Source organism: Oryx dammah, unplaced genomic scaffold (assembly GCF_014754425.2).
Source record: "Oryx dammah isolate SB20612 unplaced genomic scaffold, SCBI_Odam_1.1 HiC_scaffold_18, whole genome shotgun sequence".
In the NCBI taxonomy this organism is placed as follows: Eukaryota; Metazoa; Chordata; class Mammalia; order Artiodactyla; family Bovidae; genus Oryx; species Oryx dammah.
The window spans coordinates 5,382,187-5,403,548 of NW_024070202.1; the positions used below are offsets into that span (position 1 = coordinate 5,382,187).

Below are 21,362 nucleotides of genomic sequence, written 5' to 3' on the forward strand. Positions count from 1 at the left end.
GGGGATTGCTAGATAATATGCAAGCTCTACGTTTAGTTTCTTAAGGAACCTCCATGCCGCTCTCCATAGTGTCTGCACCAACTTCCATTCCTGCCAACAGTGTAAGAGGGTTCCCTTTTCTCCACACCCTTTCCAGCATTTATTGTTGATAGACTTTTTAATGGTGGCTAAGCTGACTGGTGTGGTGATACCTCATTGCAGTTTGGATTTGTATTTCTCTACTAATTAACAATGTTGAGCATCTTTTCATGTACGTCTCATCGTTGGAGAGATGTCTGTTCAGGTGTTCTGCCCATTTTTCAGTTGGGTTATTTGTCTTTTTGTTACTGAATCGTAGGAGCTGTTTGTATATTTTGGAAATTAACCCCTTGCTGGTTGCATCATTTGCAAATATTTTCTCCTAGTACATAGATTGTCTTTTCATTTTGTTTATGGTTTCCTTAGCTATGCGGCCTCAACATTTTAAAAATTTGTTCCCTCCAGAGAAGGTGTTATGTTTTTCAGATTTTAATGTGCTTATACAGAGTGAATAAAGTCGACCTGAGTGGGAAAATGTGTATGAAGTAGAGAATCGGGAATTCTGAATGAAAAATAAATAGTACTTGTATACCCTGCAGGATGAATAGAGCTCTCTCTGAGGCAATAAAAGCTTTTTTTTTTTTCAAACTGAAATCTGTTTTATTTGGCCTAGAATGAGTGGAGAAATTGGCTCACAGCAGCCATCTCCTTTTTTAAGCATGAGAGTGGCATATGGATTCGATTTAAGCATTTGCTATGAACACGCTTTTTTCTTCTTTTTAAATGAGAGGTATTTTGTTATTTACTAATTTCTGGGAAAGGAACTCAAATATGTATTGTCATCTTTGGGGAAGAACGTCAATTCCTTCTTCCTGAACTTCCTTCCATATAAAGATAAGATGTTTATTTGGAAAGCCTTATTTATGTGCAACTGCTACTAACATGAATATCCTGAATCAGGAGGAGAGGATTATTTTCAAGGACATGACTAGTTTATAGGAAAATGGGAATCCTTAGGGTTTCATATTTTTAAACACTTTTTTCTTATCAAGTAGTATTAAAAATTCAGTACAGTCACCCCTTCCTATCAATGGGTTCTCCATCCTCAGATTCAACCAATTGTGGATCAAAAAGAGAAAAAGAAAATTCCAGAAACTTTCACAAGGCAAAGTTTCCATTTGCTGGCAACTGTTTGCGTCGCATTTACATTGTATTATTATGTCATCTAAAGATCCCCTGAAGGAGGGCATGACAGCCCACTGCAGTGTTCTTCTTGCCTGGGAAATCCCAGGGACAGTGAAGCCTGGTGGGCTACAGTCCATGGGTTGCAAAGAGTCAGACACGAATGAGTGACTAGCACGTTATGTCATCTAGAGATGATTTAAGGTGCACAGGAGAATGTGCACAAGTCATATGCCTGCACTTCAGACTTCAGCCCCTGAGTGTTTTGGTGTCTGAGGGGGTCCTGGAGTCCATCCTCCGTGGAGACTGGGGGGCAACTGTATGGACTTATTTGGATCTTAAAGGCAAAATACTTTCAGCCATCTTCCAGGTCATCTGAAACTTTTAAAAATGTAATGTTTGTCATAGAATCTGTTATCCCATTATACATTCATGATTTGAGTCTTTGTTTTCTCTAAAAGTACTTTTCAAGAATGTTTTCCCAGAGGTATTTGAGCCAGTGAGAGAAATGCACGGCGTCCTTGTCCAAGCCAGTCAGCAGAAAAATCAGGGAGATGGGTGAAGCCATGTGTCATTTGCAGAAGGAAGTGGAACTGCTCACTGCCTCAGCTCTTCACCTCTTGTCTCAGTGCCTTGAGTGAAGTTTTCATTATGCGGGATGTTCAGACAGGAATGATGTATACCTTAGGGCACCCCACGCCAAGTCAGTATTTTTCAAGTTTGAGTGAGCCTCAGAATCACCCCAGAAGGGCTTGTGAAAACATGTTTACCTTGGCTCCACCTTGAGGGTTTCTGATTCAGTGGTTCTGGGGTGGGGCCTGAGAATTCAAGGTTCACCAAGTTCCCAGATGAACCCCACTTTAAGAACCAACACCGCATAGACCTCTACCTTCCCCATCTGTGTGCCCAGAATTTGGACCGATCAGATGTGAGAGCAGTGTTTCTACACAACATGTTTTTTTTTTTTTTAACAGATCTGGAGAGATTCTTTCATTGAAAAATTACTATCATCCTGCACCATTAGCTGAGGCCTAAAGTAATTTATTGGACTGGGCAAAAAGTTTGTTCAGGTTTTTCCATAACATCTTGCAAAAAAGTCTGAATGAACTTTTTGGCCAAGCCAGTGTGAAGAGAAATGAGCAGGTGCCACTTCTTCTCATGGATCCAGGAAGTTTCACGTGAATCAACAGAGGAACAGCTTGTTCCGGGTGGGATCTTTCTCCCTCTTCCATCTTTGGGGTCTAAACTATCCTCCCCGCACCGCGCTCCAGGTTGCTGTGACCCAGGCATTCCTGCCTGCTAGCCTGTTTGAGACAGAGCAAGTCTTAGAGGCTGACCAAGGCGACTTGCCTTCCTACTGTTTGCAGATATTTCTACCCTGAGGCTGCCCTGGGATCGGCATGGGTTCAGATCGTGGGTGGGGAACACAGGTGGGTGGATATCCTTCTGCTCACTGCTGGTCCTCGGTTTCCTCCTCTGCAAAATGAAAGAAAGAAAAGTGAAGTCGTGTCCGACTCTTTGTGACCCCATGGGCTGTAGCCTACCAGGCTTCTCCATCCATGGAATTTTCCAGGCAAGAATACTGGAGTGGGTTGCAATTTCCTTCTCCAGGAGATTTTCCTGACCCAGGGATTGAACCTGGATTTCCTGCATTGTAGGCAGACGCTTTACCGTCTGAGCCAAAGTACTGCAAAACGGGAAAGATCCAAACAGCCACCCCAGGCATGCAGAGTAGAGGTCAGAGCAAGGACCCTGGAGCTGCTTCCTGGATTCAGGTCCCAGCAGCTCTGTCATTGCTGGGAACATGACCTTGGCAGGTTACTCCACTTTTGAGCCTTGTCTTCTTAGGTGTGCAGACTGCTCTGCAGAATGGAGGGGAGAGCTGGATAGCACCCTGGGGAGTGGAGGAGCCGGAGGGGTTGGACACCACCCCCCAAGTCTTGCATAAACCAAGAGGCAGATTATATTTTAAAATCAAACTTTGTTGCTAGAGACATCAATTGTGAAAAGGGGCCAAGCCACTGAGGCAGGCTTATTCTGTTAAAGGATGCCTCCTTATCTGGGTGGCATTTTCCCCTCTGGGCACAAACCTGAAATACCCCATTTATTAGCTCACACCTTCGGGGGGTTGCGGAGGGGACACTTGTCATCCCTTGGGAGCCCCTGCTTGAGAAGAAAAGACTAGTACAGAGCTGTGGTCCTTACTCAGGTGACTCAGTTCACCTATTACAGCAAGAAACAACCCCAGGAGACACAGTGGTCGACATCTCATTTGTGTAACCCCTGGCAGTTTAATGAGAGCTTTACTTCACTTTTTAACCTCTGTCCATTGATTAAAAGTAGTAACTTGTAGAAGTCTGCTAAACAGTGCTGTGTCTAATTTTAGCTGTCATCATCTACAAACGTGGAATAAACAGCTAGCCATTAATTTATGCAGCCAGTATCCAGTTATTATACACCTGCTTTTATGATAATTACAACTGTGCATCTTTTTATAAGTGGAAGTAATTCAACAAATATTTTGGTTATTCAAGCTTTCTTGCTTCCTATATTATTTGAATTATGGCTTTCATTATGCTCAGCTGCATATAATCCAACATGACAGTGCATTTGTACATTATCTCCAGTTTATTGCCTTGAGATGAAAATAACTTACGATGTTAACTATTAAGCTGAGAGATGAGGGAGACTTGTGTTATGATTGGTTATTAGTATAACCCAAGATGGAACTTTCTATGAAATATATGCCTGTGTTTCAATAAATATTTTTGAACAGCTGCCTTGTGCACAGCCCTGCACTTGGAAACATGAATTTGATATTCATTACTGTAATATCTCAGTCTAATGTACACTGAAGAACACAGCAGTTTGTGTAAAAAAAAAAAAAGGATATTTGCGAATGTTGGGAATTTAATGGAAATAGCTACATTTTCTGGATCATCATGAGAGGTAATTAGAATGTTATAGGACATTATGAAATTCTGCTGGCTAGACTCTCTAAGACACGTTTCATCAAGAACTGGGGTCTTCTCTGCTCCAGCGGGTGTGGTCCTGACTCTGCTTCCCGGGTCAGGGCAGAGGGAAGGCCTGCTGCGGCCCTGGTGGCTCTACGGGGAGCAGGGGCACGGCCCTGGGAGGTCAGGCCACACAGCTAGCGGTCCCAGGTCCAGTCTCCTTTCCTGTTGGGACTGATGGTTCTTGCCTGCTGGAAGGAGCACCCAGAAGATGCTGAGGCCCAAGTGATGCTAACCTTGAAGTCACTGCTGTCACCCTTCTGGCCTCCTCCTGTGAAGTCCCCTCCGTTTCCACTGCTCATGGCTGTGGTTCATTTGTTTCTGGAGAAGTGGGTGATATTTGGTGACATTTTAGAATTATTTTTCATAATAACTAAAGACCTTTGACTACAGCTGGCATGTCAGCAGCACCTCACACATGCAGGGCTTGCAGATGAGCTTCCTGAAGTGCTGGGCTGAAAAGGGAAGGAGGTGAGTGGGGAGGGGCTCAGCAGGGAGGAGTGGTCCCTCAGTTTGCCTTGTGCATGAGACGAGGCTCAGAAAGGGAGAGGCCCAGAAAGGGATGACGGGGACAAGGTCTCAGATCTGCAGGGCCCTTTCCCGCATACACTTTCCGTCCCACTTGTCCATGAGTCCTGATCCAAATCCAGCCCTGCCCCAGCCCCCTTCCCCCCAGTGCTCTGGTCCAGGCTCTCCTGAGTCCCAGGGATGACTCCCGTTGCCACGGCCTCCTCACTGGTCCCTGCCTCTGCCCCATGCCTCCCCGCTGGACTGCTCTGCACACCTCTCCTAGGGCCACACTCGTCACAACAGGAGGAGGATCGTGACTTTTCTTAAGGCCTCTGGTGGCTTCATCTCTGCCTGAGTCCCAGTGCTCCGGGCGGGTCACTGCTGGTGTCCCCAGCCCTCCCGCCTCCCCCTCCGTCTCCAGCAGGCCCTCCCATTCTCGCTGCCCCCACCCTGCCCGGTGTCCCTTCACCAGGCGCATCTCTGGGGCCTTCGCCCCACGTCACTCTCTGTGTCCTTCCCCTGTTCCGTTTGTCTTGTAGCCACTAACGTGTCAGGCCTGGAAGGAGGTTTTCTTTCTTTATTCACTGAGCTCTCACCAAGCCATTCCATCAGTAAATGTTTACATTAACTGTTTCATACGTGCGTCACTCATGTATCAGCTGCCTGTCGATGGACCCTCTCTAAGTGAAAAGCACTGATTTCAGAACCTATATGCAATTGGCTTAAGGATTGCTTTGCTCCAGAAGCCTGCGGAGAAAGGGCAGCTTCTCCGGACCATGCCGGCAGGGCCGAGCTGGAAATGGCCTTGTGCTGTCTGCTGTGGACTCGAGCTGACACAGGGACGATGGCGTGGGTGGGGCGGGGCCAAGTAGCGAGCAGGCGGGTGGCTGGGGCCAGGGCACAAGCCTGCTGCAGGGGGACCTTGGGGAGTAAGAGACCTCTGAGATGGGAAGGCCCATTGCTGCCTCCAGTCCTCAGAAGGAGGGGCAGAACAGGGCACATGACACGGAGCCCTGGCTCCTGGAGTCTTGTGCGGAGCAGCAGGGCTGGCAGAGGGCGCGGTGTGCAGGGCTGGGGCTGGGGCTGGGGACGCCTCTCGTGCACTGGCGCTCAGTGGGTGCAGAGACACCAGAGTGTGGAGGTAAAGGGGGAGATGCAGATGGAGCCCAGTGCGGCCGAGCTCCGGGTTCTTCTCTCCCTCAGCCCCTCCCTCCACCTTTCCCCTCTTCTTGTGTTCAGTCTTTTCCTACAGCCCACATTTTTCTCTGTTTTGATCTGTATATCCTCTTAGATTTCCTTCAGTCAGGTTGGTCTTCCAAAGCTTCTCACTTATGTTTCTTCAGAATAATGCCCATAATGTATGCATGTGTGTGACACCGTTTTCACTATGTATATGGAATTCTCCAGGCAAGAATACTGGAGTGAGTAGCCATTTCCTTCCCCAGGGGATCTTCCCAACTCAGGGATCAAACCCAGGTCTCCTGCATTGCAGGCAGATTCCATCTGAATCCCCAGGGAAGCCCTGTGTAAAGTATGTGAGTGCATGCTAAGTTGCTTCAGTCATGTCTGACTTTGCAACACTGTGGACTGTAGCCCGCCAGGCTCCTCTGTCCATGAAGCTTTCCAGCCAAGAATACTGGAGTGGGTTGCCATGCCCTCCTCCAGGGGCATGGAGGTATTGAACCCAGTATCAATCCTGTGTCTCTTACATATACCTGCATTGGCAGGCGGGTTCTTTACCACTGGTACCACCTATACACTTCCCCACAAATGGTTCGATTTTACCATCAGTGCCATCCTGGCACGTTTGCTGAGTATGACGTCCCTTCTCTAGGTGAGTGAGGGGACTCAGAGGCCACACAGCCCAGGACAGTGAAGTCAAATCAGCCCAGCTCTGCTTCCTGCAGCCCCACTGGGTGTCCCCATTGCAGATCACCCCCTTAACCAGAGGAGAATGCAGCCCTCCACCTGCAAACACCTTTCCTTTGGGAGTTTGTAAGAGATAGACCAGACAAGGGAGAAGAAAAGTGTGTCAGCAGGAAGCGGTGGGGGGTGGGGGCAGTGGGGGCCGGGCGGAGGTCTGTGTCTCTAGGGCTGGCTCTAGAGTTTGAACAGACTTGCCATCACAGGCCCAGGCCAGCAGCTGGAACTTTCTCTTAGCTGTGGCAGGAGTCCCCTCATCTACCAGTGAACAAGATCACATACCTTTCAGTGTCCCGTCTGTCTGCAGAGCCTTGGGAGGGCTGTTTCCTTTCCATTTTGTAATGCCTTTCCCTCCAGCAGAGGTCAGGAACAGGGCAGAGAGCACATTTTGTGTCCAGCTCGAGGTCAGCCCCTAAAAATGTGGCTTCCCAGAGGAGCTGAGTGAACCCAGCTCCCTGCCCTGGCCTCCTAGACCCCAGGTAGTAAAGCCCCTCCTCTGTGCTCCAGGAAGGAAGGACAGGAAGGAAAGGAGGCCTCCATCCAGTGTCTCACCCTGGCAGACCTTGTAGCTCCTTCTGTGTGTTGCCTCTGAGCCTTTGGGGGATGTTTCTTAGGAAAATTCAGAAGTCTTACTCAAACCAAGACACACAAGTATCTTCTCCCCACAGCAGGGCCCCACTCTGGAGTTTGGATCCCAAGCAGGTGCAATGAGTGACTTCCTGCCCAAAGAAAACTCAGTTTTCCCAGCTGCATCCTCCCCATTAGCAGCACACAAAGTCTCCTTGATCTGTTGGGGGCAGTGCATAGCCTTCTGCATGGCTGCTGTCCCTCTTCATTGGAGAAGGAGCTGGTCCAAGACATTGTGATGCAGAATGCATCTTGCAGCATTTGTGATTTCCCAGTTCGGGGTCTGTTAGGACTACCCTTGTTCTCAGCTCTTCTCAGAGAAATCCTCAGCAGAGGTCAGTGATGTGTTACTATGAGAAGGGACCCCTGGTGACAGAGTCCAGAGAAGCCCACAGCACCTCATCCTGGCCCATGGTCTCAGCACACAGCATGGGTCTGCTGTGCACCTGGCCAGTCCTGGGACAGTGACGTATCCCTCATTCAGTCCCAGGCCTCACTCACGGACAGGCAGCAGACCCCCATAAGCGCCTGAGTAACAGAGAGAAGTGTGTGCTAGGGAGACTCAGGGGAGACCACAGAAACTGGTCTCCAGACACAGTTAAGAGTCATCTGTCTAGGGGGAGCTCTGGTCACAAGCCCGGGGAGAGTAGGCCTTGAGTTTTGTTTAGGTTTGTTTGTTTTTTAATCATATAGGTGTTATTTCCTTTTTTAATTTTTGTTGGAGTTTAGTTGCTTTACAATGCATCAGTTTCTACTGTATAGCAAGCGAATCAGCCATATGTATACATATATTCTTCCTGTTTTGGACTTCCTTCCCATTTAGGTCACCACAGAGCACTGAGTAGAGCTCCCTGTACTATACAGTAGGATTACGTTAGTTATCTATTTTATACACAGTAGTGTATATATGTCAATCACAACCTCCCCATTAATCCCACCCTCCTTTTCCCCTTGGTGTCCATACATTCATTCTCTACATCTGTCTCTATTTCTGCTTTGCAGATAAGTTCATCTGTTATCATTTTTCTAGTTTCCACATGTAAGTGCTATTTATTATACAGTATTGTTTTTCTCTTACTGCACTGAGTATGGCAGTCTCTAGGTCTATCCACATCTCTGCAAATTGCACAATATCCCATTGTATATGTGTATCACATCTTATTTTTCCATTTCATCTACGTGGACAAAATCTCTTTACAAAATTCAGCACTCATTTATAATAAAAACTCTCAAAAAGTGGGCAAAGAGGAAATCTACCTCAACCTCATAAAAGCCATATATGACAAATCCACAGCAAACAGTATTCTCAATGGTGAAAAACTGAAAACATTTCCTCTAAGATCATGAACAAGACAAGGGTGCCTATTCTCTAAACTATTATTCAACATAGTTTTGGAAGCCCTAGCCATGGCAATCAAAAGAGAAAGAATAAAAGGAATACAAAGTGGAAAAGGACAGTTGAAACTATCACTGCTTGCAGATGACACAATACTATACATAGAAAACCCAAAAGATACTACCAGAAAATTACTAGAGCTGATCAATGAATTTGGAAAAGTTGCAGGATACAAAATTAATGCAAGAAATCTCTTGCATTCCTATACACTAACAACAAAAGATCAGAGAAATTAAGGAAAATATACCATTTACTATTACAATAGAAAGAGCAAAATATGAAAAAACCTACATAAGGAGGCAAAGGACCTGTAAGATACTGATGAAAGAGATCAAAGAGACACAAACAAATGGAGAGCTATACCATGTTTTGGGGTTGGAAGAATCACTATTGTGAAAATGGCTATTCTACCCAAAGCAATCTACAGATTTAATGCATTCCTTGTCAAATTACCAAGGGTGTTTTTCACAGAATTGGAACAAAAATTTTACAATTTGAATGGAAACACAAAAAGCAATCTTGAGAAAGAAAAACAGCTGGAGAATGCAGGCACCCTGACTTCAGACTATACTACAAAGCCACAATAATCAAGACAGTATGGTACTGGCACCAAAAAAACAGAAATATAGATTGATGGAACAGGATAGAAAACTCAGAAATAAACCCATGCACCTAGATTCACCTAAAGTATGAAAAAAGAAGCAAGAATATACAATGGAGGAAAGACAGTCTCTTCAATAAGTAGTGCTGGGAAAACTGGACAGCTCCATGTAAAAGAATGAAATTAGAACACTCCCTATCATACACAAAAATAAACTCCAAATGGATTAAAGACCAAAATGTAATGCTATAAAACTATAAAACTCTTAGAGGAAAAAAGAACATTCCTTAACATAAACCACAGCAAGATCTTTTTTGACCCAGCTCCAAGAGTAATGAAAATAAAAACAAAAATACACAAGCAGGACACAATTAAACTTACAAGCTTTTGCACAGCAAAGGAAACCATAAACAAGAAAGTGTTCAGAATGGGAGATCCTCTTTGCAAAGAATGTGATTGACAAAGGATTAATCTCCAAAATATACAAACAGCTCATGCAGCTCAATATAAAACCGAAGAAGAAACAACCAAATCAAAAAATAGGCAAAAGATCTAAATAGACGTTTCTCCAAAGAAGAATTACAAATGGCCAAGAGGAACATAAAAAGATTCCAACATCACTAGTTTGTAGAGAAAGGCAAATCGAAATTACAACAAGGTATCACCTCACACTGGTCAGAATGGCCGTCAACAAAAAATCCACTAACAATAAATGCTGGAGAGGGTGTAGAGAAAAGGGAACCCCCTATACTGTTGGCAATACAGCCACTGTGGAGAACAGTATGGAAATTCCTTAAAAAGCTAGAAATAGAGTTGCTGTATGACCCCGCAGTCCCACTCCTGGGCATATACCCAGAGAAAACCATAACTCAAAGAGTGCTGTTCACTGCAGCACTGTTTATAATAACTCTGATGTGGAAACGACCTAAATGGGCCTGTTTGACTTGAGTGATGCAGCTGGAGGCTGAGGTGGGCGAAGCAGACGAACAGGAGGACAGAGAGACCGGGCACGCTGGCAGGGCTTCAGCAGTGGGGTTCGAGCTCAGTGCAGGATTCTAGTGGCCCTGAGACGTCACTGCTGTGGTCCCTGGACAAGGGTCACCCATCCCCACGTCTTGTCAGCCCCTCCTCCTGGAGCAGTCCAGGGCCGGCCCGGGGCCCCATGTGTCCAGGGCAGGAACCCCTGAGGAAGGTGAGTGGGTGCTGGGGGTGAGCAGCGCCGTGTTTCCGGCAGCTGGAGCCCCCCCCAGCAGGAGCGGGGCGGTGCGGAGCGCTGGCCCTGACGACGTCTGCCCCGGGCGGCCGTGTGTCTGGGCCATACCGTGAGAGAAAAAGCTAACGATGCCCAGAGGACACTCTCGGGATTGGGAGTCTGGGAATGACCACTCCTTGTTTTTTAAAATAGCGGAATTTAGAATATTTTAGAATATTAGAATGTTAAGAAAAGGAAGGTCTCACTGGAACACGACAGCTGTGTTCAGACATTTGAGTCCCTGTGCTCAGGCAACCCACTCCAGTATTCTTGCCTGGAGAATCCCAGGGACTGGGGAGCCTGGTGGGCTGACGTCTATGGGGTCGCACAGAGTCGAACACGACTGGAGCAACCTAGCAGCAGCAGCAGCAGCAGCTCAGGCCCCAGAGGATAGGATGGGAAGCAGCATGTGAGCAGGCTGCAAACGTTTGGTTTAGTGTGCAGGGAAAGAATTTTTTGTCGGGCAGAGTCAGGGGAGGAAGTGGTGAGTATGTGGGGGAAGCACTGGGTGGCAGATTTAGCACTTGCTGACACTGTCATGAAGATGCTGCTTCACGATCTTAAATGGTCTCACCCCCTCTTGTGGAGTCTGGGGCACATTTAATGGCTCACGGGGCCCCTGAAGCATAAGTGACTTGCTCAAGGTCACAGCAGTGAGAAAACGAAGGAGTAAGGCTGAAGCGCTGTCTCTGGACAGCCTCAGGGACTCTGACGTGGCCTGAGCTTTCACCTCAAATAGTGCCTGCCGACAGCCACGTTACAGGGCCAGTCTGCTGGGACCCCCCTCGCAGAACTCCGGCAGGGGCTGAGACACCGGGCTTAAGCTCTCACCGTTCCTGAGGCTCAGCGCTGGGGTCCAGGTGTCTGCACGGCCGTTCTCCTGAGGCCTCTCTGGGTTCGCTGATGGCCGTCCTCCTGCTGTGGCCCCACTTGTGAGTGCGTGTTCACCCTTCTTCTGTGTGATACCAGTCATTTGGGTTGGGAGCCACCCTGATAACCTCATTTTAACTTGATTACATCCTTAAAGGGGCTTCCCTTGTGGCTCAGCTGGTAAAGAATCTGCCTTCAGTGCGGGAGACCTGGGTTCAACTCCTGGGTTGGGAAGATCCTCTGGAGAAGGGAAGGGCTACCCACTCCAGTATTCTTACCTGGAGAATTTCATGGACTGTATAATCCATGGGGTTGCTAAGAGTCAGACACAACTGACCGACTTTCACTTCACTTCACGTCTTTAAAGTCCTCATCTCCAGATAGTCACTTTCTGAGGTCCCAAGGGTTAGGGCTTCAACATATGCATTTTGTGGAGGTGCAATTCAGTCCATAACAAAAGAATATTGAGTTTCTCTTTACGTGCAAAGCAGTTTTCTTGGCCATAAGGAATTCAAGGACAAATGACATATAATCTTTTAAAAGTTCTCAATATCTAATTGGTATAAAAGTGTTCTGCCCCCCCACAAATCCCAGAGAATGGCCCTCGGGGGACCTCGCAGGGACAGGGAGAGTGTGACACAGAATCAGATGCAGTGACAGCAGCCTGTCCCATGGGGAGCCCCCACAGGCACCGCTGGTTTTGGTCCAGACGATCCGCCCTGGTCCTCATCCCTGGGATATCATCAGCTTGGTCCAGTCAGGGGCCAGAGGCTAGACTGGGTGAAGGTGTCACTTCTAACTTCCTTCCTTGCTGGGTGGTACATGGGTCATGGGTCAAGTCCTAGTGGAAAAAGATTGTGAGCCCAGCCAGGAGCGTTTAAATGTTGTATCAGTTTCGAGTGAGAGGTCATGGGTCCAGACGGACCTCATAGAGCATCCTCTCACCAGCACAAAGCCCTTCCATGGCTCGTGGCCAGAGAAGGTGCCTCATCCTACAGCTAACCGGCCCCAAGGTTAGCGTGAAAGTTTTAATGACCAGCTCTGGCTCAGTGCTGGCTGCGTTTCAGCTACAGTGCTCAGCCTTGATGTACATCACTTAACTGCGTCTTTGTAATACCTCTGCACTGCTCTTATCTTCATTGTGCCCATGAGGACACCGAGATTCCCTGAGGTGGGGTGGTCACAGGGTCACCCAGGGTCTTCAGGCGTCTCCTGCAGGGAGCTGTTCTGCGTGGGTGCTGAGCGGGGTCAGAGGGAACCAGGCAGCCTTGGCAGGGATGGGGGGGGGCGGTGTTTGCTCCAGTGAGACATGCAGGCTCCAGTCCCCGCTATGCAGGAGGAGGCGCAGGGGAGGGCAGCACGCATCCTGCTAGGTGGTCGCCTCTGATGCAGATTCTCAAGTGAGATGGAAGAGCTCACTAATTCCCTCTTCATTGCCACGGAGATCGTGTGTTTGCTGTTGGAGCACTGAAACCCACAGATTAAAAGCTACCCTAAAAATCCTGCTCCACGGAGCACCGCTTTTGCTGCATGCTTCAGCAAAGGGGTTTCTGAGCGCTCAGAGTTTCCGGGACCCTTTCTCAGTGACCCAGTCTGCTTGTCCTGGAAGTGGTGCTTCAGTTAATGTATCTGGCAGAATCAGCATAGACCCAGTTCACCTCCATATGTGCCCTTTGTCAATGAAATTAAACCAAACTGGCAAGCGGCCGATGGACAAGGCTGGGCTCCTGTCCTGTTTTCTGGGTAGAAACTGCTGGATAAATAGGGTTAATTTTACCTGACTCACTAGGACTGGTAAGATATATATAACCTGACCCATATATAAGTCTGAAACCCATATTAAACTCATAGTAAAAGAGATGAAGTGCCAAGCCTTTACTGCAGACATGGCCAAACCCTGAATATAGATCAACCAGTAAAACTCAAATATGTAGATCTGATTTTTTGACATGCCCTGTCTGTTTTTAGCAGCTCCTCCCCCCGACTGTAAAGCATCTGTTTATCTGCAATATGTTATGGGACTTCAAAAATCTTGACAGGAGTGAAGAATAAAACAAGTGGGGGCTGTGTAAAGTTCTTTTGGATCTAGGCAAACTGCCTTTTTGTGTGTATTTTTAAGAAGAATGTTCACTTAGCCTTCAAATGTTTCGAATGTGAAGTATCTCTGCCAGTTTAGTACATAAACAGAACTAAGACAAAACTAAAGCATGGATTTGCACTAATTCTCTTTGCAGTAAACACCCAAGAATAGGTCTTGTTTATATTCTAAAATATGGAGAAGCAAATACAAAATTTATCATGGTACAGAATGATCTTTTTAAAAATGTTGGAAGTGGAAACACTGAGAATGTCACCTCTGGTGTTGGGGTATTTCCTTCTCTCCTGGAGGTGGCGAAGATGGAGCCATTGTATTTAGAGGAAGTCCAGCTCCTTTGCCAAAACAAACATCCCCAGGAAGCTGGGGGGTCCCATTGCAGAGGCTGTGAAAACAGTCCTGCAGCCAAGGAACTTCCTTGAGTGGACATAATAGGGAATCAGCCATGAGAGTTTGCAGAGAAGGGAAACGGGGCTATTTTAGCTGTTTCACTTCTACCTTTTGTTATGGGTCGTTTCCTGCCTGACACTTCCAGCTAAAGAAACCAGTGTTTGTTGGAAGAAGATTAGATTCTTGTGTATTTTTGGCTGTCAGTAGAGAGTGGCATTTCATGGAGGTGTCTTTGACAAAATAAAAATGATCAGTGAGCTGGCTGTTCTACACACTGACACTTCAGTGACAGAGGAAACGAAGGCTAGGCTTCGCATCACAGTCGTGTGGTTGAAATATTCCCTGTTTAGATTCGTCGTTCTTACCTCATTCTTTGTCCTTTCATCACTTTGGTTTTGCTTGCCGATCGTGTCAGCAGTCAGGATGTTTCTCAGAAAGAGAGTGTGGCAAAAATAGGATTTCACTATTTTTCTGCCTTTACATCTCACTTCTTTCTATCCAAGTATTTTCATGATTCTTCCCAATCACTTTGGTAATCCACAGTCAGAGAAGTGGGTTTTCGAATACAAATCAATATTTTCAATCTAAAATATAGAAGACCTTATTTCCTTTCTTTGAAGCGTCACTCAGCCTTTGGAAATTTGGGACGGTACAGACCTTTCAGCCAAGCCCCAGCTTGTCCTGAACTTCCATCCCCACCTCAGCCTCACCTTATCTGAGATTGCTGTGGTTAACTGATCTTCATGATTAGAAACATTTGATTTTCTGCCCAGCCAAGTTCACAGTTTTAGTGTCTGTGAAGCTTTTACTTCCGTGCATCAAAGGACATGATCAACAGAGTAAAGAGGCAACCTATGCAATGGATGCAATGGATGAAAATGTTTGTAAATCATATATCTGACAAAGTTAATGTCCAGAATATATAAGGAACTCCTGTAACTCAACAAAAAAATGAACAACCTGTTTTAAAATGGGTGAAGGACTTGATTTGAGATTTCTTTCAAGAAAGTGTACAAAGGCCCAAAAAGATATTTGATATCAGTGAACGTTAGGGTAAGGCAGATCAAAACCAAAATGAGATACCACCTCACCCCATTAGCATGACTCCTCTCAGAACAGACAACAATAACAATAAAACCCAGTAAATAACAAGTGTGGTTGAGGATGGAACTTAACTGGAACTTTTGTGTAGTGTTGGTGGGAATGTAAAATGGTGCAGCCACTGTGGAGAACCATAGAACAGTTTTTCAAAATGTTAAAAATAAAATATGATCTAGCAATTCCTTCTGGATGCATAACCAAAAGACAGATCCATGTAATTGGCAGTAGTCAAGAGGCTGAAGCAAACTGTCAGTGTCCTCCAGTGGATGAATGGAGAACAAAATGTGGTCTATACACACCATGGGATATTTTAAAATTAATTGTTATTGGAGTATAGCTGCTTTCAATGTTGTGTTAGTTTCTGCTCTACAGCAGAGTGTTTCAACTGTGTGTGTATAGCCCCTCTTTTCCAGATTTCCTTCCCATTCAGGTCACCACAGAGCGCTGAGCCGAGTCCCCTGTGCTGTATAGTTGGTTCTCATCAGTTACCTGCTCTATACTTATAGGTTATGTATGTTAATCACATCCTCCCAATTCATCCCACCACCCCCTTCCCCCTGGGCGTCCTTACAGTTCTTCTCTGCGTCTGTGTCACTATTTCTACCTTGCAAATAAGATCGTCTGTATCATTTTTCTAGATTCCACATATATGCATTAACATACAGTATTGGGTTTTCTTTCTGACTTAACTGTGTATGACCATCTCCAGGTCCATCCACGTCTCTGCATGGAATATTAGCAGCCTTAAAAAGCAAGTAAAATCTGACACATTCTATAGCATGGATGAACTTTACGCTTGAAACAAAAGGACGCTGTACCCATAAGAAAAAGATAAACACTGTCTGATTTCCCCTCTGTGAGCTACACAGACCAGTCAGATCAGAGACAGGAAGAAGAATGGGGGTTTCAGAAGCCCTGCTGGTAATTTTGCCAGAAACACCTTTGCCCCAGGCAGTTTCACTGTAAGACAGTTTTGCCATCAAAGATAAACAATAAAAATAAAATTCACAACAGTCTTCGCAAGCATCAGTGATAGATTCTTTGGCTAATTTACATACATACATATTCCCTCAGGCCACCTTCATCAAATTAAGCAATATTAGAAGTTGGAGGCAAAAGAATCAAACACTTCCTGTACCCCTAAAAAGGAATAATTAGGTGATTCCTGATGAATACAAGTTTTTAACAGTTTTTGCACTTGATAGTGGAGAACATCACGTAGACAGAATTTTGCCGTTTGGCACAGAATCTGGCTCAGATGATTTCATGAAATATAAAATGAGGCTTGTGATGGAACATTTAAATGCAGCCCAGATATGGGCTACCAGGTATGTACATTACACACAATGACAAGGAATAACAGCCTCTCTCGTCTGTTCTTTTTATTTCCAGGGAAATAAGCAGAGACTTAGAGCACATTTTAAATACTGTAAATAACTTAAGCCCAATGTTAAATCCTGAATCCTTTGAGGCAAGGAGCAGCATTGTTTTGTCTAAGATATGCCTGACTGCAACTACAACCATGAATCTACACACAGTTTAAATATATTCAAATATTTATTATATTTTCATTTTCACAATAAATCTTTCTAAAATTTTGTTTTTCATGTTCATGTTGCATTATATCCTTGTTAATATTATTTTTCAATTTAAAATTTTAACTTATTTTGCTGTTTTATCTTTCATGGTAAAATTGTCTTACGGTCAATTAGTTATGCAGCAAAAGTGCTTATGGCAAAGATTGCCAGGGCAAAAACGCCTAGAACCATCAGGGACTGGGGGAGGTGAGAGGGTAGTTGTTTAAGGGGTATAGAGGTTCCATTTCGCAAGATACAAAGAATTCTGGGGCTTCCCTGGTGGCTCAGCGGTAAAGAATCCACCTACCAACGCAGGCGACGTGGGTTCGGTCCCTGGTCTGGGAAGATCCCACATCCTGTGCAGCAAGTAAGCCTGAGCTCCGCGACCATGGAGCCTGTGCTCTCGAGCCTGGGGGCTGCACTGAGCCCGTGCATCACAGGTACGGAAGCCCATGCAGCCTAAACCCCGCGCCGCACACGAGCGGCCCCTGCAACGAGAGCCACACCCACTGCAGCTGGAGAGCAGACTGCTCAGCAGCGAAGACCCAGCCCGGCCGAAATTAAGGACGAAATACCTGGACAAAATTATAAAGAAACATAGCTGTAACATTATAATACTATTTTCAAAAGAGTTCTGGAAATTGTGCAACTATTAGAATGTGCTTAGTACTCAACTGCTGGACCATAAAGAAAGCTGAGCATCAAAGAATTGATGCTTTTGAACTGTGATGTTGGAGATAACTCCTGAGAGTCCCTTGGACTGCAAAGAGATCAAACCAGTCACTCCTAAAGGAGATCAGTCCTAAAGGAAATCAATCTGGAATATTCATTGGAAGGACTGATGCTAAAGTTGAAACTCCAATACTTTGGCCACCTGATGCGAAGAACTGACTCACTAGAAAAGACCCTGATGCTGGGAAAGATCGAAGGCAAGAGGAAAAGGGGGTGACAGAGGCTGAGACTATTGGATGGCATCACTGACTCGGTGGACATGAGTTTGAGCAAGCTTCAGGAGATGGTGAAGGACAGGGGAGCTGTCCATGGGCTCCCAAAGAGTCAGACATGACTGAGTGACTGAAAACAGCAACAACTAAACTGCAGACTTAAAAGTGTTTAAGATGCTAGGTTTTACATTGTATATATTTTATTGTAAATAAAAATAATGATTTGCCGCTTATTATTGAATGATGAATAATAAGTGATTTTACCATTTTCTTTAAAAAGTCAAATCTCTTCCCATAAATTGTGAAAAGTATACTTTCTCCAAATGCCTTACTTGTAGCATATTTTGGGGTAAAATATTTTTAATGACCCTGTGAAGGTTCACTGAGGCCTGAAACATCTTTTAAAAATATTTATCTGTTTACTTTTGGCTGCATCGAGTCTTAGTTACAGCACGCAGGATCTTAGTTGCAGCAGGATCTCTCACCGACAGACATGGGCTGCTTCTCTCTCTCCTCTTTTCTTCAGTGTGCAGGCTTAGTAGTTTGGTCATGCGGGCTCTTTGCTGTGGCGCATGCGCTTAGTTGCCCAAGTTGCATGTGGGATCTTAGCTCCCTGACGAGGGACAAACCCATGTTCCCCACATTGGAAGGCAGATTCTTAACCACTGGACCACCAGGGAAGTCCCAGTCTTAAACATTTTTAGTGGGTAGATTTGTTTGACACTGAAATAACTTGAGTTTTAATCCTCCGTTTTTCCCCTTCGGGCACTTTCTTTCTCATACATGTCACACCATTTTGACACTGTCTTTCCCTATGAACTGCTCCAGCTGGAGTTATAAAGGGGTCTTTGGTTTTCTCTTTCTTTTTTATACAACTGTTTATATTTACAGAATTTACTTACTCCCATATGTTAAAGTCACCAACACAGGACTCCAGCAGGAAGTCTGAAAGCATGTAACATGCCTTTGCAAAGGCAGCGAGTAGTTAAACAGTGACAAGTTGTACTTAGGCGAGCTCCAGCCATTTGCAGTTCCTGTGGTCATTCTCATCCACTTTCTGCCTGTACAACTTTGGACAAGTCACTTAGAAGGACTTGCCGATCACCCTTTCTGATTTCTATTTCCTCAGAAGTAAATGGCTTCACAGGTGGCTCAGGGGTAAAGAAATCCGCCTGCCAGTGCAGGAGACACAAGAGACCCAGGTTCGATCCCTGGGTCAGGAAGATCCCCTGGAGAAGGGACTGCCAACCCACTCTAGTATTCTTGCCTGGAAGATCCTATGGACAGAGGAGTCTGGCAGGCTCTAGTCCATGGGGTTCTAAAGAGTCAGACAGGACTGAACATGCACTCGTGCAGAAGTAAAATAAGCATAACTCCTGCGCTTGTCTGCATAACCAAAGCTGTTCTGAAATACTGATATAGTCATAGGACTTGTAAGAGTGCTTGCAAGATGAGCAAGAATTTTCAAATACTTAAAGTTCTATATGTCACGCACAGTCGTGAAAGCTGGACCATAAAGAAGGCAGAGCACCGAAGAACTGATGCCTTCAAATGGTGGTGCTAGAGAAGACTGCTGAGTCCTTTGGACAGGAAGGAGGTCAAACCAGTCAATCTTAAGGGAAATCAACCCTGAATACTTGTTGGAAGGACTGATGCTGAAGCGGAAATTCCAGTATTTTGGTCACCTGATGTGAACAGCTGACTCACTGAAAAATTTCCAGATACTGGGAAAGACTGAGGGCAGAAGAAGGGGGCATCAGAGGATGAGATGGCTGGATGGCATCACCGATGCAATGGACATGAACTTGGGCAAACTTTGGGAAATGGTGAGGGACAGAGAGACCTGGCGTGTTGCAGTCCATGGGGTTGCAAACAGACATGACTGGGCGACGGAACAACAACAACAATGGGTGAATATTCTTTTCAAGGAAACGATCTTTGGAAAACACCTAAATAAAACCTGACTGTTGCCAGTCACCCCTGTTTATGTGGAGGCTGCAGGGGCTTCCAGCAAAGACTTCCATTCAACAGACAGTTGACCTGTATTTGTGATACAGAATCTTATTTTCTCCCTTAGAAACTTTTCTTAATTCCCGGTTTCCATATTAACATAGGTTTGAGGCACAGTTTCTAATTTTAGAAGTGAAAGGACCTTGCAGATCAAGAACACAGCTTCGTCCTCTCCCTCTTACTTTATAAACGAGGGCCCGTGGTTAGCAGCCTTGCCCACCCCACCAGCTGGTGAGTTTCAGTTTCTCCAAAAGAACGCGGTTCTCACGGTCCTCAGATTGATGCTTTACAGCTATTATTTACGAATTTAACATTCCCATTAGTATTCAGCTACTTCTTCATATAAACTATTAGAAATTGTGTTTCTACCTATACCCATTATTATTAGGATCACAACAGATCCAAGACGACAGAGTTTGAACACTGTGATGATTGAAGAGAAGTAATAAAACCACCAGAGAAACTTGCCTGATAATCAGACTGAGGGAATCAGTCTTTGCCAGATAATGTTCAATGGCACCCCACTCCAGTACTCTTGCCTGGAAAATCCCATGGATGGAGGAGCCTGGTAGGCTGCAGTCCATGGGGTCGCGAAGAGTCATGCACAACTGAGCGACTTCACTTTCACTTTTCACTTTCATGCATTGGAGAAGGAAATGGCAACCCACTCCAGTGTTCTTGCCTGGAGAACCCCAGGGACCGGGGAGCCTGGTGGGCTGCCGTCCATGGGGTCGCACAGAGTTGGACACGACTGAAGCGACTTAGCAGCAGCAGCAGCAGTTCTCTAACATTTTGGTTTCTCTGACTCAAGCCTGTGACATCTGTTAGACTTTCTGCTGTGATGTGATCACTGGTGACTTTACTTATAAAAGAGGAGCTAAAACACTCTCTGGCAATGCTGGGAATGAAGAAACTAACTTCCTGTTTGGTATCTGAGTTGTAGATACAGCTGCAATTTCACGTGACTCCAGGAAGATTGGATAGCCTTGATGTGCAGATGGCACGTTTCTTTCAGTGCCCCTTCTCTGTGGCTGAATCCAGACTGCTTCCATGGCGTGGAGCTCAGGGTTACACGTTAGGCTGTACGTGGCATTCCAGGAGGAGGTAGGCTCTGCCTGGACGTGAATGTAGGCTCTACCAACACTGACCTTGGCAACTTTGAAGAAGTTATTTTACCTCCAAGGCCCCCAGACTGTGCGACAGTAAAATGTACTTTTGGTCCTGGCGCCCCAGCGTACCTAATGTGTTTCCCAGAGCTTCACATCCTCGTGTGACAGCCTGTCCTTGGGTGCACGGGGTCCTGCAACTTGCTTCTGACCCACAGAGTGTGACACAGGTCATCAGCTATCACTTCCTTGTTTAGGTTGCTTTATATGGTAAAGATGGTAGAACGTCTCTTCTTTGGTTACATTTTGTTGTATAACGTAAGATTCCATCTTAGCAGAACCAGAAAAGGGGTTCCTTCCTTTGCTTCAAAGAAGCGAGCATGCATGACATGAACCACCTTTGAAGAGGAGACTGCCTGTGATAGGGAAATGCAGGTGGCGTCTCCAAGCTGAAGATGGCCCCCAGTCCAGAGCAAGTGGCCAGGCCCCTTGGGCATGCAGCTGCAAGGGAAGGAGCTCTTCCAGGAACGCCAGTGAGTGGGCAAGTGCGTGTTCCAGGCAGGAAGGCAGCCTGATGACATGCTGTGAGATCCCAGGCAGGGAACCCGCACAGCTGTGCTCACACTGCTGACACAGAGCCTGAGACCCCAGGCAGGGAACCCCACGCAGCTGTGCCCACACTGCTGACACAGAGCCTGAGACCCCGGGCAGGGAACCCCACGCAGCTGTGCCCACACTGCTGACAC

At 46.0% G+C, this 21,362-nt stretch overlaps 1 protein-coding gene and 1 long non-coding RNA gene across 3 annotated transcripts in view; both read left to right on the top strand.

Annotated features, from left to right (window-relative positions):
- Positions 1-21,362, top strand: part of COBL (cordon-bleu WH2 repeat protein) — a 237,432-nt gene that overhangs the window by 171,106 nt on the left and 44,964 nt on the right. The gene's annotated exons all lie outside the window — the stretch shown is intronic.
- LOC120877827 overlaps positions 9,634-21,362 on the top strand; it is a 12,338-nt gene continuing 609 nt past the window's right edge. Inside the window, exons 1-2 of the long non-coding RNA XR_005724409.1 lie at positions 9,634-9,894; positions 10,085-10,089. This is a non-coding gene — a long non-coding RNA (uncharacterized LOC120877827). The remainder of the gene's footprint in view (positions 9,895-10,084; positions 10,090-21,362) is intronic.